General features: G+C 39.4%; 1 long non-coding RNA gene across 1 annotated transcript in view; it reads right to left on the bottom strand.

The window, feature by feature from the left end:
* Positions 1–19383, bottom strand: part of LOC117202099 (uncharacterized) — a 59059-nt gene that overhangs the window by 21553 nt on the left and 18123 nt on the right. Inside the window, exon 3 of the long non-coding RNA XR_004484281.2 lies at positions 1843–1995. This is a non-coding gene — a long non-coding RNA (uncharacterized LOC117202099). The remainder of the gene's footprint in view (positions 1–1842; positions 1996–19383) is intronic.

Raw genomic sequence — 19383 nt, 5'->3', positions numbered from 1 at the left:
CCATAAGGCTGGAGAGCTAGGCAGGAATCAGATGGTGTAGGGCCTCCTGGACAGGCCATGGGAAAGAATTTGCATTTTGTTCCAAGGGCAATGAGGAACCATTAAGTATTTTAAGCAGAGGAGGGTTGTATATGTTTAAAGATTATTCTTGCTGCTGAGTAGGAATAGATTGGAAAAGGACAAGATGGAAGTAGAACCACAAATAACAAATGATGATGAGGTTGTGGAGAAAAAGGAAGCCTTGTATTACATGGTTGGTGGGAATGTAAATTGGTGCAGCCACTGTGGAAATTAGTATGGAGGTTCCTCAAAAAACTAAAAACAGAGTCTGATTGGGACTTCCCTGGGGGGGGTAGTGGATAAGACTCTGTGCTCCCAATGCAGGGGGCCTGGGTTCGATCCCTGGTCAGGGAACTAGATCACACATGCATGTCACAACTAAGAGTTCACATGCCACAACCAAGGAGCCCATGAGCCACAACTAAGGAGCCCGCCTGCCACAACTAAGGTGTCGGTGCAACCAAATAAATAAATATTGAATAAATAAATAAATAAAAATAGAGTATGATCCAGCAATTCCACTCCTTGGTATATATCCAAACAAAAACACTAAGTTGGTAAGATACATGCATCCCAATGTTCACAGCAGCACTATTTACAATAGCCAAGATATAGAAGCAACCTAAGTGTCCATCAACAGATGAATGGATAAAGAAGATGTGGCATATATATATATATATATATATATATATATATATATATATACATATACACAATGAAATACTTCTCAGCCATAAAAAAAGAAGGAAATTTTGCCATTTACAACAACATGGATGGACTTGGAGGGCATTATGTTTAGTGAAATAAGTCAGAGAGAGATACTGAATGTTATCATTTATACGTAGAATCTAAAAACTAAACTAGTGAATATAACAAAAAAGAAAAAAAAGATGGAAATAGAGATATGGCAGTGAGAGTGAAGATGGAGAGAACTGGCTGGATTTGAGATGTATATTGGAGGTAGAACCAGTGGACTTGGTGGAGGAAGAAATGGGAAAAACTCTAGGCTGACTGATAGATTTGACTTCTACAAGTGGATCATTGAATGGTGGAGTCCTTTACTGAGATTGGGAAGAAACATATTTCTGCAGGAAATATGAAAATTCTGATTCAAGTCATTCTTTGAGAAACACTATCCACAGCCCGAGTATGCATGCTTAAAGCTCTACAAAATAACTAGACAACTCCGACCCTACTGTGGAAAAAGGAATGAAGTTAACATTTATCCAGTATGTTTTGTATGCCAGGTGCCATGATACCTATCATCTTATTTAATCTTTATCATAGTCCTGTGATGTTATCTCCGGTTTACAGATGAGGAAACAGAAGCCCAGATGGGTTAAGTGACTCATAAAAGATTGCACAGCTAGTGAGGTGGTAAACTTGATATGCAAGCCTATTTCTTCAGAGACCAGGTTCAAAGCTGTTTCACCACACAACACTGCTGTTAAAAGGTGGGTTCTTTCCTCATAACTTTGGTCACTGAATTTCTTAAATATGACCATGGAAAGAGTGTGGTAAAAAGAATTAAATTTGCTCTTATGTAATTGTTTTCCTTTCTTTTCCAAGCAAGACTTTTGATTAAACAAATTCATGTTTGATATACATCAGTGCCGGTCCTCTTCCAACTGTTGTATGGTGTTACACAGGAGATTTTTTTTCATTTCCTCATTCTAACCATTTTCACCATATTTTGAAATAAAGAAATTTGAGTTTTAAAAAATTCAGGAATTTCACCATTGCTCTTTTCTGCAATCTTTGAGGTCAAATATTAAAACTTACCAATGAAGAAACTACAGTTCTGTGTACTTTAGTAAAAGTTCAGATGAACTGTATAACTCTTTACAAGTTTTGCCCAGTGCCTTCTCTGTAGCTGATTTATTTCCCCTTTTCTTGGTTATATTCCTGCAGTCATCACTTTTAGGTCACGTGATTCTGAAATAAGAAACATTTAGGCAGTTTTGCAAAATGTAACAGGATACACTTTGTCCTATTAACCACTAACAGCGATCCAAATGTGATCTATCAAAAACTTAGATAAATGATATCATCTTGGAAGAAAAATACCTCTTGGCTCAATTGGGAAATGTTGAGAAGAACTATGGCAAATTTTTTCTCAAGAAAAAATTGTTGTTTTCCAAATTCACCAGTTTTTGAAATAACTTCACCCAAACAATTTGTTTTAAAAAGTTATCATAAGAATCCGCCTGCCAATGCAGGAGACACGGGTTCGAGCCCTGGTCTGGGAAGATCCCACATGCCGTGGAGCAACTAAGCCCATGCACCACAACTACTGAGTCTGTGTGCCACAACTACTGAGCCTGTGCTCTAGAGCCCGTGCACTGCAACAAGAGAAGCCACCACAGTGAGAAGCCCATGCACTGCAACCGAGAGTAGCCTCCGCTCGCCACAGCTAGAGAAAGCCTGCATGCAGCAATGAAGACCCAACACAGCCATAAATAAATAAACAAATATAGTTATTTTTTAAAAAAGTTATCAGGGCCACCTCATAATCATTAGAATGACTACTATTTAAGAAAATCCAGAAAATAACAAGTAGAGAAGAGGCTGTGGAGAAATTGGAACCCTCATGCCCTGTTGGGAATACAAAATAGTGTGACTGCTATAGAAAAAGTATAGGGCAATTCCTCAAAAAATTAAAACTAGTGTTACCTATGATCAACAATTCCATTTCTGGCTAAATATACAAAAGAATTGAAAGCAGGGACTTGTCGAGATATTTGTACACCCATGTTCACAGGAGCATTATTCACGTTAGTCAAGGGGTGGAAGCAACCCAAGTGGCCATCAAGAGATGAATGGATAAACAAAATGTGGTAAATACATACAATGGAATATTACTCAGCCTTAAAAAGGAAGGAAATTCTGCAATATGCTACAACATGGATGAACCTTGAGGACATTATGTTAAGTGAAATATGCCAGTCACAAAAAGACAGATATTGTATGAGTCCACTTAATATGAAGTACCTAGAGTAATCAAATTCATGGAGACAGAAAGTAGAATGATGGTTGCCAGGGACTGGGGCAGAAAGGAATGAGGAGCTTTTGTTTAATGGATAGAGTTTCAGTTTTGTAAGATGAAAGAAGTTCTGGAAATAAGTGGTAGTGATGGATGTACAACAATGTGAATAGATTTAATGCCACTGAACTGTACCCTTAAAAATAGTTAAGATGGATTAAATAAAAACATGGTTTTAGAATATAAGTTCAAAATAGATTTGATAAATTTTGGGTGGTGGATAAATAGGGTTTTCCACCTACAGAGTCATCTCCAGAGGTTACAAGGGAGCCTGTAATTTCTGCTAACGTATACTACCTCAATCATTTGAAAACAAACTGTGAAAGTTTATGTGTGTGTAACTGGCCAACTGACATTTTATTAAAACTCCATCCAAAACAAACAAAAATTAAGATAGCATATTTTATATTATGTGTATTTCATCACAATTAAAAATTAAAAACCATTTTTAAAGTTATTTAGTAGGCCTAATAAGACCTTGACAATTTGGGAAGAGAAAAGTTTATTTCATCTGTCTTTTTTTGGGGGGGGATGGGGGGACATGTCTTGTGGGATCTCAGTTCCCCAGCCAGGGATTGAACCCAGGCCCTCAGCAGTGAAAGCACCAAGTCCTAACCACTGGATCACCAGCAAATTCCCATTGCATCTGTCCTTAAACAAAATTGGAATAAATGGAAATATTTTAGATTTTTAATACTTTTAGAACGTTAGCATTTACTGATCATCTATTCTAAACTTACCCAAACAGAAATACTTCTATCCCTGATAGAAGAGTATTTACTCTCCAGTCATGTTCTTCCAGTGATTGAGAGCTTTCATAACTATGGGAAGCAACCCATTTCAGCTCCTTGATGTCCGCTTTGGTTTGCAACTCAAATTTCTTATGCTTTGCTGCTTTGTCCACCTCTAATCTACAAGAAAATCATTTTGTTGCACTAGAATCTGTTCTATCCTGATACCACCATTTAAATGACTACACTTTATTTTATTTTTATTTTTTTAAAGAATCTGTCTCATGACAGTCTCCTAGGGGAGATGGGGAGGTGAGTGGGAGATGGCCTCAGAAGCCACTCATCCTCATCTTTGGAAGGATCACAAAGCTAAATGACTACACTTTATTAATGAATGTGCTTTCAGGGTCTGTGTTCTAACTTACATAACATTTTAGCATATGTGTTTTGGTCTTCAGGAAACATAATAGGGTAAAAATGTTATGTTTTTTAAATCCAACAATTACAGACACACGTAGAGTAAAAAAAATGGATCTCTCATTCTTTATCTAGCTCCACATCCCAAAAATGACAATTGTTTGTCATGTGTTTGGAATATTTTCAAGTATAAACAAATCATTCCATTTTTATCACACATATCACACTATTCATATTGTTCTATAGCTTACTTTTCTCATTTTGCAATCTAGTCTGTGTTAATTATCCAAACGTATTCTATTCATGGGATATTTTGAGACATTAGTGAAAGCATAGTGTAGGCTACAACAATGCATTGGGAAGGATTTTCATGATACTGCTCTGTCTTACCTCTTCTTTATTCAAATGTGAAAATTTTCTCACAAAACAAGACTGATTTGAATAATATCTAACCTGAGCTCTGGTAAAACAAATTTAAAATCTGGCAAATTGCTTTTGAAGAGCTCCTATAGGAAACCATCAAAGTTAATGTGTTTTACTGTATTCTGAATTTCTGGTGTCTTTCTTTTGAGTTGTTTTTTAAAAACATATTTATTTATTTATTTGGCTGCCTTGGGTCTTAGTTGCAGCATGCAGGATCTTCGTTCTGGCGCATGGCTTCTCTCTAGCTGTGGCGCTCAGGCTCTAGAGCACACAGGCTCAGTATTTGCTGTACGTGGGCTTAGTTGTCCCGTGACATGTGGGATCTTAGTTCCCCGACCAGGGATCGAACCCAAGACCCCTGCATTAGAAGCCGAATTCTTAACCACCAAGCCACTGGGGAAGTCCCTCTTCTGAGTTCTTGAAACTATTAGCACCAATTCTTGAAAAATCCCTGACCAACAGAGAAATCCTGTAGCCTCACTAGTACCCTATTTTCTTCTGAGGATATTAATTGCTTCTTCCTGAGGGATCAGGTAGAGGTCACTTCTTTGCTCCATGTTCTTCCTCTACATTCTCTTTGAAATGGTCATATTTTGCTCCTTAACGTCTACATTCGTATGCAACTGGTATTTATTTTAGGGTCAAGTCAGAGATTCTGCCAGGCTTGGTAGAAACATCTATGACACTCCTGACATATAATGATTCAAATTGTAGGTGGAAACATCATTATGTACTCCAGGAACAAACTCTCAAGGACTGGGGGAGGATCCCCAGTAAAGACCTGCACTGTGCTTCCACTTCATCAAGTTTAAGACCCTTATGGGATATAACACCCAGATGTGTGGTTCTGGATTAAATCCTGTTTTTTGTTTGTTTGTTTGTTTTTGTTTTTTACATAAATGTATGTAGGTATTTATTTATTGGCTGTATTGGGTCTTCGTTGCTGCTCAAGGGCTTTCTCTAGTTGTGGTGAGTGGGGGCCACTCTTTGTTGCAGCGCGCAGTCTTCTCATTGCAGTGGCTTCTCTTGTTGCGGAGCACGGGCTCTAGGCGTGTGGGCTTCAGTAGTTGTGGCTTGCGGGCTCCATAGTTGTGGCTCATGGGCTTAGTTGCTCCACGGCATGTGGGATCCTCCCAGACCGGGGATTGAACCCGTGTCCCCTGCATTAGCAGGTGGATTCCCAACTACTGTGCCACCAGGGAAGTCCCTAAATCCTGGTTTTGATAAACCAGCTGTAAAGGCCATTTTGAGGTTGGTAAAATTTGTATATGGGTATTAAATGAGGTGAAGAATTATTGAAATGAATAGGTAGAGGTTAATAAATTGAAGGTCATAAAGCAACATGTATATAATCCCATTTGGTAAAAATGCATATATCTATATATCTTTCCATAGACAAATATCTCAATGGGATGTACAGGACTTCCCTGGTTGTCCAGTGGTTAAGACTCCACGCTTCCACTGCAGGGGCCGTGGGTTCAATCTCTGGTCAGGGAAGTTCTGCATGCTTGTATGGTGCAGCCAAAAGAAAAAAAAAGAATATACACTAAGGTAATCTTTGGTTGTGTTAGTATAACGTTTTTATATTTTCTACAATGCTCATAAACTGATTTTGTATAGTAAAACCTTATTTTTTATTAAAAAATAAAATAACTATAGGTTCTAGAAAAAATATAAATGTGAATTAAGTTCATTATAAAGATAATATTTCAAACTAGTGAGAAAATGTGGAATATTATATTTATGGTATTGTGACATCTGCTAATTACATGGGAAATAAAAAATAAAGAAGAATCCCTGTCACATATCTTATTACAAAATAAATTCTAAATTTATTTTAAATGTCATAAAATGAAACCATAAGAATTCTTTTTAAAAAAAAATAGGCTAAATTTATATGCTACCTCATATTTTAAAAGTCTTTTTAAAAAATAAAATCCAGGGGACTTCCCTGGTGGTCCAGTGGGTAAGACTCCACGCTTCCAATGCAGGGGACCCAGGTTTGATTCCTGGTTGGGGAACTAGATCCTGCAGGCATGCCGCAACTAAGAGTTCGCATGCTGCAACTAAGAGTCCGCATGCCTGGCGAGGATCCCGTGTGCCGCAACTAAGACCCGGCACAGCCAAAATAAATAAACAGACAAATAAATAAAATAAAAATAAAATCCAGAGGCTTGGGCCAAGAAGGTGGAGTAGAAAGACCCTGAACTCACCTCCTCCCTTGGGCACTTCAAAGTTACAAGTATTTACAGAGCAACTACTGGTGAGAAAGACCTGAAGATTGGCAGAAAACATCTTCGACAACTAAAGATATAAAGAAGGCACTACAACAAGGTGGGTAGAGGAGCAGAGATTTGTATAGTCAAGACCCATACCCGTAGGGTGATGACCCACAAATGGGAGGATAATTACAATTGCAGAGGTTCTCTGCAAGGAGTGAGAGGTCCGAGCCACACATCAGGCTCCCCAGCCCAGGGGTCCTGCACTGGGAAGATGAGCCCCAGAACATTTGGCTTTGAAGGCCAGTAGGGCTTACTTTTGGGAGAACCAGAGGGCTGTAGGAAATAGAAATTCCCTTCTTAAAGAACTCACTCAAAGTCTCACATGCTCTGAAACCCAGGACAGAAGCAGTAACTTGAAAGAAGCCCGAGTCAGATCCACTTGCTGATCTTGGAGAGACTCCTATAGACGCAGGAGGCAACTGGAGCTCACCCTAGGGACATAGATGCTGGTGGCAGCCATTCTGGGAGCTCACTCTATCACTGGTGCTGACAAGCCCCGTTCTGGGATCTTCCTCTAGCTTATTAGTGCTGTGACCTGGCCCCACCCAACAGCCTGTTGGCACCATAACTGGGACACCTCAGGCCAAGCATCTAGCCAGGTGGGGACATAGCCACACCCACCAGCAGGCTGGCTGCCATAGGACCCTGTCACTATTTGCAGATGACATGACACTACACATAGAAAATTCTAAAGATGCCACCAGAAAACTATAGAACTCCTCAATAAATTCGGTAAAGTTGCAGGGTACAAAATTAATATACAGAAATGTGTTGTATCTCTATACATTTATAACTAACTATCAGAAAGATAAATTAGGAAAACAATCCCATTGACAATTGCATCAAAGAGAACAAAATTCCAGGCTTCCTTGGTGACTCAGTGGTTAAGAATCTGCCCCCCAATGTAGGGGACACGGGTTCGAGCCCTGGTCCGGGAAGATCCCACATGCCGCGGAGCAACTAAGCCCATGCACCACAACTACTGAGCCTGTGCTCTAGAGCCCGTGAGCCACAGCTACTGAGGCTGCGTGCCACAACTACTGAAGCCCGCACACCTAGAGCCTGTGCTCTGCAACAAGAGAAGCCACCACAATGAGAAGCTCGTGCACCACAACAAATAGTAGCCCACGTTCACCACAACTAGAGAAAGCCTGCGTGCAGCAACGAAGACCAAATGCTGCCAAAAATAAAGAAAAAAAAAGGAATAAAATTCCTAGAACTAAATCTAACTAAGGAGGTAAAAGACCTGTACTCAAATAACTATAAGACAATGATTAAAGAATTGAAGAAGACACACAAAAAATGTAAAGATATACCCTGCTTATGAATTGGAAGAATTAATATTTTTAAAATGACCATACTACCCAAGGCAATCTACAGATTCAATGCAATCCCTATCAAAATACTAATGACATTTCTCACAAAACCAGAACAAATAATTCTAAAATTTGTATGGAAACACAAAAGATTCCAAATAGCCAAAACAATCTTGAGAAAGAACAAAGCTGGAGGTATCACACTCCCTGATTATGAACTATACTACAAAGCTACAGTAATTAAAACAGTTTGGTATTGGCACAAAAACAGACACATAGGTAAACGGAACAGAGTAGAGAGCCCACTTGAATGAGCAATTAATCTATGACAAAGGAGGCAAGAATATACAGGGGGGAAAAGAAAACCTCTTCAATGAATGGTGTTGGGAAAATTGGACAGCTACATGCAAAAGGATAAAACTAAACTATTTTCTCACACTGTACACAAAAATAGATTTTAAATGGATTAAAGACTTAAATGTAAGATGTGAAACAATAAAAGTTCTAGAAGAAAACATAGGCAGTAGGCTCTTTGACATTGGTCTTAGTGATTTTTTTTTTTTTGGATATGTCTCCTCAAGCAAGGGAAACAAAAGCAAAAATAATCAAATGGGGTGACATCAAACTAAAAAGCTTTTGCACAGCAAACTACAACAAAACAAAAAGGCCACTTTTTAATGGGAGAAGATATCTGCAGATAATATATCTAAGAGGTTAATATCCAAAATATACAAAGAACTCATAAAACTCACATCAAAAAAATAAACAACCTGATTAAAAAATAGGCAGAGGATCTGAAGAGATATTTTTCCAAAGAAGACATACAGACGGCCAACAGATGCATGAGCATCCTTGCTCAACATCACTAATCATCAGGGAAATGCAAAGCCACAATGAGATATCACCTCATAACTGTCAGAAGGCTGTTATCAAAAAGGCAACAAATAACAAACGTTGGCAACAGATGTGAAGAAAAGAGAACACTCGTGCACTGTTGGGTGGGAATGAAAATTTGTGCATCCACTATGGGAAACAGTATGGAGATTCCTCAAAAAATTAAAAATAGAACTACCATATAATCCAATAATTTCACTCCTGGATATTTATGGGAAGAAAATGAAAACACTAATTAGAACAGATATATGCACCCCTATGTTCATTGTGCATTATTTACGATAGCCATGTTGTGGAAGCAACCTAAGTACCCATCAATAGATGAATGGATAAAGGTGTATAGCACATATATACAATGGAATATTATTCAGCCATGAAAAAAGAATGAAGTCTTGCCATTTGTGACAACATGAATGGACCTAGAGGCTGTTATGCTAAGAGAAATAAGTCAGACAAATACTATATGAGTTCACTTATATGTGAAATCTAAAAAGTAAAACAAATGAACAAACATAAAACAGAAATAGAGTCATAGATACATAGAATAAACAGGTGGTTGCCAGTGGCAGGGGAGGGAGGAAAGAAATATGTGAGGAAGATTAAAGGTACAAATTTCTAGTTGCAAAATAAATGAGTCATGGGTATGAAATGTACAGTGTTGAGAATATAGTTTATAACTATGTAATATCTTTGTATGGTGACAGATTGTAACTAGACTTATTGTGGTAATAATTGTGAAATATATAGAAACATGAAATCACCATGTGTAACAGGAACCAACATAGTGTTGTAGGTCAATTATACTTCAAAAACAAACAAACTCATATAAAAGGAGATCAGGGCTTCACTGGTGGCGCAGTGGTTAACAATCTGCCTGTCAATGCAGGGGACACGGGTGTTCCAGCCCTGGTCCGGGAAGATTCCACATGCCATGGAGCAACTAAGCCCGTGCACCACAACTACTGAGCCTGCGTGCCACAACTACTGAAGCCCATGCACCTAGAGCCCACGCTCCGCACCAAGAGAAGCCACCGCAACAAAGAGTAGCTTCCGCTCATCGCAACTAGAGAAAACCCCACGCGCAGCAACAAAGACCCAATACAGCCAAAAATAAAATAAATAAATAAGAAAAAAATGGAGATCAGATTTGTGGTTACCTGAGATGGCGAGGGTTCGGGGGTACAAACTTCCAGTTATAAGATAAATAAATACTAGGGATGTAATGTACCACATGATAAACACAACTAACACTGCTATATGTTATCTATAAAAGTTGTTAAGAGTGTAAATCCTAAGAGTTCTCATCACACGGAAATTTTTTCTTCTATTTTTAAAAATTTGTATCTATGTGAGATGACGAATGTTCACCAAACTTACTGTGATAATCATTTCATGATGTATATAAGTCAAATCATTGCTGTATACCTTAAACATATATAGTGCTGTATGTAAATTATACTTCAATAAAACTGGAAGAAAATAAATAAAATCAAAAAGCAAAGAAGAACATTGATACTTTTGACTATATAAAAATCAAACCTTCTGGAATTGTATGATACATGAATTATATCTCAATGAAGTATTAAAAATTTAAATTTCCTTTGTGTCCAAAAATACCCTCAAGTCAAACTGTGAAAAATATTTGCAGCACATATGGTAGTCAAAGGATTAAGTTCTTTAGTGTACACAGAACTCATACAAATGGTGAAAAAAAAAATCCAAAAGAAATAGCAGCAAATGATATAAATAGACAAGTTAGAGAAAATCAAAAAATTTTGAAAGTAAACTTTTTGTTTTAAACAAAAAGTTTTGAAGGTATTTGATCTTTAGAATTTATCCATGCTGCTTTTCATCCCCAGAGCCTCCGATCCTACTTGATCTTTTAATTGCCTGATATCTCTGCCATTTTACCCTCTGGTTAGTTTAATTAATTGGAACCTGAGTTAATGAGATGCCAGTGTGACTTTGAGCCCCATCAGAATTTGCCACTTCTTGAGGAGAAGAACTGTTTCATATCACTGAACTCTGACAAGCTGCTTCACAAGTGTGTGCCATTATTCTCAGAAAATCTGAGAGAAATGTGGCTGGGTCGCTGCAAACTGCTGAGAAAGCTCTAAGCACAATATCCAACGGATATTGTTATAAAATTATCTTCAAAATAATAGGCATCAGTACTATCAGCCTTGGAGTGACATTTTTCCTTAAAAGCACACATTCAATTTCCTTTATTTATTTAAATTTTTTTTTTTTTGGCTGCATCACGCAGCTTGCAGGATCTTATTTCCCCAGCCAGGGATCGAACCTGTAGCCCCTGCATTGACGCTTGACTGTAATAAGAACCATTGTAATCTGAAGTAATTTTTAAAAAAGTGCTTCACGGAGGAGTTGAGAAGTACATTACCACCCCCCCCACCCCACCCCCGCTGCACGCAGCTTGCAGGATCTTAGTTCTCAGCCTTCGGCCGTGAAAACAGTCGTAACCACTGGACCACCAGGGAATTCCCTCAATTTCCTTAATTTAATACATATATGTGGAGTGTCTAATGTGTATAAAACTCTGTGGTTGGACCCTACCCTCAGGAAAATCATATTTTATTTATTTATTTATTTAGGTTTCTGTATCTTTAATATTTTTTAATTGAAGTGTAGTTGATTTACAAAGTTGTGCTAATTTCTGCTGTATAGCAAAGTGACTCAGTTATACACATATATACATTCTTTTTTATATTCTTTTCCATTATGGTTCATCCCGGGATATTAGATATAGTTCCCTGTGCTATACAGTAGGACCTTGTTGTTTAAGGAAAATCATCTTTTAGAGAGAAAGACTCAGAATAAGAGCTTAATGGTCCAAGGACAGTTTCTAACTTGGCATCTTATATTCAGTTACTACCCTGTTATTAATCCACAAACTATAGTAAAAATTGCTACATAATAACTGATACTTATATAGTAGAGTATTCCTTCAGTCAAAATTAAGTGTCTTCTACACACCAGGCACTGTCCTAGACATTGGGGATTTGATAAGGAATAAGGTGCAGTTCTTACTCTCAAGGGATTGGAGAGGAATTATAATTTATAAGGCATTTTTATATACGTTGTCTTCCTTGATTCTCACAGAAGTCCTGTGAGGTAATCATGAAGAGACAGAGGCTCAGAGAGTGCCAAGAATTGCCCAAGGTCGATGATCAAATAAATCACAGAGTATTCACACAGAGGTTTTCAAAGGCAAAGCTCATGATATATACAAGAAGGATTTAGTATCTGAATTTGGAGAGAATCTGGAGATCTGACTTCGTTCTCTGTATTTCCTGTCTTGTTATGGTAGGCGAAAGGAAAATTTTTATTCTTAGCTGGTAGTGCATTTGTATTTAATATTTTGGAGAACCAGCAGTGTTCTGGCTGTTTATCTCTTTAGACAACAATCTTTGAAAGGTCTTCAATGATAGCATAAACGCTCCAAAGTGCTCTCGCTGGAATTTTTGTTGGTGTCATAAAACTAAAGTAAATTCTGTCCAGTGGAAGTAGAGATTTCTTACATTTTTCTTTTTGTCTGCAATGTGTAGCGAAGGCATATATTTCACTTTCCCTTGGGGTTACAGCCACACACAAGAAACAGCTTTTATTGCCTTGAGCTTCTGGAGTGCAGGAAACTCATCTCATTCACCTCTGCTATTTACCTCTTTCCCAACTCGGCAAAACGCATAGGAGGTACATGATAGATCTTCATTAAAACGTCAAGTTGAAAAGAGTTAGGAAAGAGAAACTGAACTATGGAAACTCTCATTTTGGGTAGACAACAACAACAACAACATACTTCAGGGTTAATATTTCAGATAATTTAGTTAATCCCATATTTGCAATTAAAAAAATTAGGTAAGGGATCTATGAATTTCTTTCCGTATTTATTGAAGATAAAATGGCTTCCTGTGTGTTAATAAGAGCATTCTGGTTTGGGTTTTGTTTTGTTTTGGTCTTTGAAAAACTCTTCAAGAAGGAAAGGTCTTTGACTGCAGGAAGAGGAGGTATAGAGGTTGAGCAGTGTCGTCAACATGACTCTGTTTATACTGGCCCAAGGCTTGTCTGATGTTGGCCAACCCAGTAAGTTGGAACCAGAAATAAATCTTCCTGTGGAGACTTCACTCAGTAATAACTATACTTGCCCTTTGACATAAGCACAGAGAGGGAGACAAGGGGCCACTAGGTTCCCGAGGACTCTAATCCTGAAACCGAGCAGAGGTCTCAAGTGTTGCTGGTTCAGTTTCCCCAAAACAATCAGAGGCCAAGAACCAAACGGCTCATTTGTTGCTTGAAGAAAGTATGAGATACAGTAGCCAGCTTTCTTCATTAAGTATGTGCAGATATTTGAGTGCGGTATTTGACAAATATTGGAGTGCTTACATGTAAAGGTTCTAGTGTACCATAGTGAAAAAAGACAGGCAAGGTCTCTGTTCTGAAAATCCATTCTAAAATTTTAATCCACCTGTGTGCATGTTGACTGAATCATCCTTGTCTAATTTCTGTCTCTAAGCACCCTTTTGTCTTTTACTAACTCACCATGGAAAAGAACAATCTGAGAGCAGAAAACATGAATAGTATCTGATTCTAGCTGATTAAATGGATTAGTATCCCTTTCCTTACTTGGAAAAGTGATCACTCTCCTTTCTACTGCCTGGAAAGAATGAACACCAAGTGCTGCAAGTAAAAGCTATATACATGCAACATTAAAGAGTTTTGTTTCTGTGCTTTTCCATTTCTACGATGTGTCCTCAATTGCATTTTGGAAATATAAATTCCTTCAACTGTGATTTCTACATTGTATATACCGGTGTGATATCGAGTAGGTAGTTGGCAAACGTTCTGTAAAGAACTAGTCAGTAAATATTTTAGGCTTTGCAGGCTATAGGGTCTCTGTCATGACTACTCAGCTCTGCTGTTACAATGCAAAAGCAACCAGAGAGCCTACCTAGATGGATACGTAGGATTGTGTTCCAATTTAAATTTATTTATGAACACTGAAATTTGCATTTTATGTAATTTTCCCATTTCACAAAATATTCTTCTCCTTTTGATTTTTTCAACCATCTAAAAATGTAGAAACCATTCTTAGCTTGTGGGCTAGCCAAAAAAAAAAAAAAAAAACCCAAGAAAACCCCCAGAAAACCCAAGCAATATTTAGCCCATGAGTCATACTTTGCTAATCCCTGACATAAAGGACTAGTTAGTTCAGTTAATTAGGACCTGGTGATGAGGCCAAGTCTGTGGATTTAATCCTCATGTGAATGAGCAAACCAGCTTTGCACTGGTGAACCTGTAGCAATCTCAAATTCCACTCTCAGTTCTGGCTGCTGACTTGAAGATGTGGGCACCGGGACAAGCCAGCAAAAGATGCCATTTCCTCATGCTTTCATGTCTAGTGTGCCTTGCTGATGATTATTCACACTTTTCCTGTCACTTGAAAGTTTTTGAATTCCCCTTTTTCAGAGTAGGGTGACACAAATTGTAGTGTGCACTTATCTTACCCCCTTATTAAGGCAATAAAGACAGAAATCCATGGGGTTTTGCTGTTGTCATGTAGGAAAACTGGCTCATAAGCATTTTGGATAATTTTCTGAGAAAGCCCAGCAGCTGTGTTGTGCATATTTAATACTAATCTTGAACTTTTTATTGACCAGGATCATTTCATTCTGTGAATGCCCTAAGCAATTCCCTTAATTTTGCTCTTGCAGTAGGAAATAAGAGGAGTACTGCTGTTTCTTGTTTAGGTCATTTTTGAACAGTTTTGTAAGACTCAGAGTTCTATTTGCCTTAACTAAGCATTGCAGATAGCTTTGCCCTATTTTCTTACGAGACAGCGTTAGCTTTCCTGACCTAGATTCTCATGCCTCTTTCACACCTCTTAATTCTCTGTTTTTGAAATGGCTTTGTAGTTGAGGTGAAGCAACTGGCCATGGGGGATTTGTGAAGCATTTAGAGCCCTTGGAGGAGACGTAAACAAAGCCACTCTTTGTCAGTTATAATTGTAAACTGGCTTAAATTCCTCCAGTAGAAATGATTTTTTTGATTACAGGTGTAAGTAGGTTCAAGGCGATTACAGAAAAGTTTTCACATGGAATAGTTCCTAAACTTTACGTTACTATTTTGAGGTTTGAAGGATTGACTCCTGCCGGGTTCTCTGTGTGATCAATTATACCAGAAAGTTTGTGCAAAAAATCTGGAACCATGCTTCTTGATACTCTCTTTTCCTTCTACCCCAATCCCACGAAAGAACCCTGTCAAATCTACTTTCAAAATGTATGCAAAATCAATCCCTTCTGACTTTTTCCTGTATTGCCGCAACCCTGACCCAAGCCAAACCATCCCTCTCCTGGATTACTGCAAAAGCTTTCCCTGCTTCTTCCCTGCTCTGCTTCTTCCATTGCTCTTCTTCAGTCTTTTCTCAACAGAGCAGCCAAAGCGGTCCAGTTAAAAACTTAGGTCAGGGGCTTCCCTGGTGGTGCAGTGGTTGAGAGTCCGCCTGCCGATGCGGGAGACGCGGGTTTGTGCCCCGGTCCGGGAGGATCCCACGTGCCGCGGAGCGGGGGGACCCATGAGCCATGGCCGCTGAGCCTGCGCGTCCGGAGCCTGTGCTCCGCGACGGGAGAGGCCACAGCAGTGAGAGGCCCGCGCACCGCAAACAAACAAACAAACAAAAACTTACTCACAAAGTCTCACAAGCTCTGAGACCCAGGGCAGAAACAGTAACTTGAAAGAAGCCCAATTCAGGCCCACCTGCTGATCTTGGAGCCTCCTATAGAGGCAGGAGGCAACTGGAGCTCAACCTGGGGACATAGATGCTGGTGGCAGCCATTTTGGGAGCTCATTCTACCACTGGTGCTGACAAGCCCCATTTTGGAGTCTTCCTCTGGCTTATTAGTGCTGTGACCTGGCCCCACCCACCAGCCTGTTGGCACCATAACTGGGACGCCTCAGGCCAAGCATCTAGCCAGGTGGGGACATAGCCACACCCACCAGCAGGCCGCCTGCCTTAGGACTCCTTGAGTGTCCTGCTGCCCCGGGACCCAGCCTGATCCACCAGAGACTCCAAGAGCTGGCTTTGCCCTCCAGCGGCCAGCAATAGCTCTGGGAACACCTGGGCCCCAGCCCTGCCCACCAGCAGATGGACAACAGCCCCAGGACCCTCAGCCCCACAGCCTGCCATGTCAGAACCCAGGCCATCAGCAAGCCAGCATCAGCCCTAGGACCCCCTGGGCCCTGACCACACCTACCAGTTGGCCAATGCCAGCTCTGGGACATTTTGGGCCCCTCAGCCAGTGACCCTGGAATCCAGCCCAACCCACCAGCAGGCAGATACAGCTTCAGGACACCCCATACCCCACACCCAGCCATGTCAAGAATTGGCCCTGCCTACCAGCAGGCCAATACTAGCTCTAGGACCTCCAGGGCTCTGCAGCCAAAGACCCTGGGATCTGGCCCCACCCACCAGCAGCTGGCAGCCTCTGCACAAGGCAGGGCCTGGCAAGCAACTGGACTGGGGGCAGCCACACCTATCAGACTGACACATTCTATGAGGCCGGCATCACCCTGTTACCCAAACTAGACAAAGATATCACACACACACACAAAAATTACAGGCCAGTATCACTGATGAACAAAGATGCAAAAATCCTCAACAAAATATTAGCAAGACAAATTCAACAGTACATTAAAAGGATCCCACACCATGATCAAATGAGATTTATTCCCGGGATGCAAGGATGATTCAATATGTGAAAATCAATCAATGTAATACACAACATTAACAACTGAAGAATAAAAGATCATCTCAATAGATGCAAAAACAAGCTTTTGACAAAGTTCAACTTCCATTTATGATAAAAACTCTCCACAAATGTGGGTATAGAGTTAACATACATCAACATAATAAAGGCCATATGTGACAAGCCCACAGCTAATATCATACTCAGTGGTGAAAAGCTGAAAAAACATTCTCTCTAAGATCAGGAATAAGACAAGGATGTCCACTTTTATTTAACATGTTATTGGCAGTCCTAGCCACAGCAATCAGACAAGAAAAAGAAATAAAAGAAATCCAAATTTCAAAGGACAAAGTAACACTGTCACTGTTTGCAGATGATGTAATACTATACATAGAAAATCCTAAAGATGTCACCAAACAACTACTAGAACTCATCAATTGGTAAAGCTCAAAATACAAAATTAATATAGACAAATCTGTTGTGCTCCTATACACTAACAACAAACTATCAGAAAGAGAAATTAAGAAAACAATCCCATTGACAATTGCATCAAAAAGAATAAAATACCTAGGAATAAATCTAACTAAGGAGGTAAAAGACTTGTACTCAAAAAACTGTAAGACACTGATGAAAGAAATTGAAGAAAACACATACACAGAAATGAAAAGTTATACCCTGCTCATGGATTGGAAGAATTAATATTGTTAAAATGACCATACTACCCAAGACAATCTACAGATTCAGTGAAATTCTTATCAAAATACCAATGACATTTTCACAGAACCAGAACAAATAATTCTAAAATTTTTATGGAAACACAAAAGATCCTAAATAACCAAAACAATCTCGAGAAAGAACAAAGCTGGAGTATCACATGCCCTGATTACAAACTATATTACAAAGCTACGGTAATTAAAACAGTATGGTATTGGCACAAAAATAGACACATAGATCAATGAAACAGAATAGAGAGCTCAGAAATAAACCCACACTTAAACGGACAATTAATATGTGACAAAGGAGGCAAGAATTGGGAAAAGATGGGGAAAAGACAGCCTCTTCAATAAATGTTGTTGGGAAAACGTGACAGCTACCTGCAAAAGAATCAAACTGAACTTTCTCTCACATCATGTATAAAAATAAATTTGAAAAGGATTAAATCCTTAAATGTAAGACCCGAAACCATAAAACTTCTAGAAGAAAAGATAGGCAGTATGCTCTTTGACATCAGTCTTAGGAAAAAAATTTTGGATATGCCTCCTTAAGCAAGGGAAACAAAAGCAACAATAATCAAATGGGATGACATCAAACTAAAAAGCTTTTGCACAGCAAAGGAAACTATCAACAAAACAAAAATGCTACCTACTGAATGTGAGAAGATATTTGCAAATTATATAAGGGGTTAAGATCCAAAATATACAAAGAACTCACACAACTCAATATCAAAAAAATAAACAACCTGATTAAAAAATGGGCAGAGAGGGCTTCCCTGGTGGTGCAGTGGTTGAGGGTCCGCCTGCCAATGCAGGGGACACGGGTTCGTGCCCCGGTCCGGCAAGATCCCACATGCCGCGGAGCGGCTGGGCCCGTGAGCCATGGCTGCTGAGCCTGCGCGTCCGGAGCCTGTGCTCCGCAACGGGAGAGGCCACAACACTGAGAGGCCCTCATACTGCAAAAAAAAAAAAAAAAAAAAAAAAAAAGGGCAGAGGATCTGAAGAGTTATTTTTCTAAAGAAGACATACAGACAGCCAACAGATGCATGAGCTTCTTTGCTCAACGTCACTAATCGTCAGGGAAATGCAAATCAAAACCACAATGAGACATGACCTCATACCTGTCAGAATGGCTATTATCAAAAAGACAACAAATAATAAGTGTTGGCAACAGATGTGAAGAAAAGAGGACCCTCACGCACTGTTGGTGGGAATGAAAATTTGTGCATCCACTATGGAAAACAGTATGGAGATTCCTCAAAAAATTAAAAATATGGGAATTCCCTGGTGGTCCATGGGTTAGAGCTTGGTGCTTTCACTGCTGGGGCCTGGGTTCAATCTCTGGTCAGGGAACTAAGATCCCGCAAGCCATGCATTGAGGCCAAAAATAAAAAAATAAAAATAAATAAAAAATAGAACTACCAACCAAGCAAAGAGGAGGTTGGTTCAAGATGGCAGAGTAGATGGAGGTGTGATCACTCCCTCTTACAAGAGCACTGGAATCACAACTGCTGAACAATCATCGACAGGAAGACACTGGAACTCACAAAAAAGATACCCCACATGTAAAGACAAAGGAGAAGCCGCAGTGAGATGGTAGAAGGGGCGCAATCACAATAAAATCAAACCCCATAACTGCTGGGCGAGTGACTCACAAACTGGAGAACACGTATACCAAAGAAATCCACCCACTGAAGTGAAGGTTCTGAGCCCCATGTCAGGCTTCCCAACCTAGGGGTCCGGC

The sequence above is a fragment of the Orcinus orca genome, chromosome 19 (genome assembly GCF_937001465.1).
Source record: "Orcinus orca chromosome 19, mOrcOrc1.1, whole genome shotgun sequence".
In the NCBI taxonomy this organism is placed as follows: Eukaryota; Metazoa; Chordata; class Mammalia; order Artiodactyla; family Delphinidae; genus Orcinus; species Orcinus orca.
Note: the sequence above shows the minus strand (reverse complement) of the source record. Positions and strands in the feature narration are given on the sequence as shown.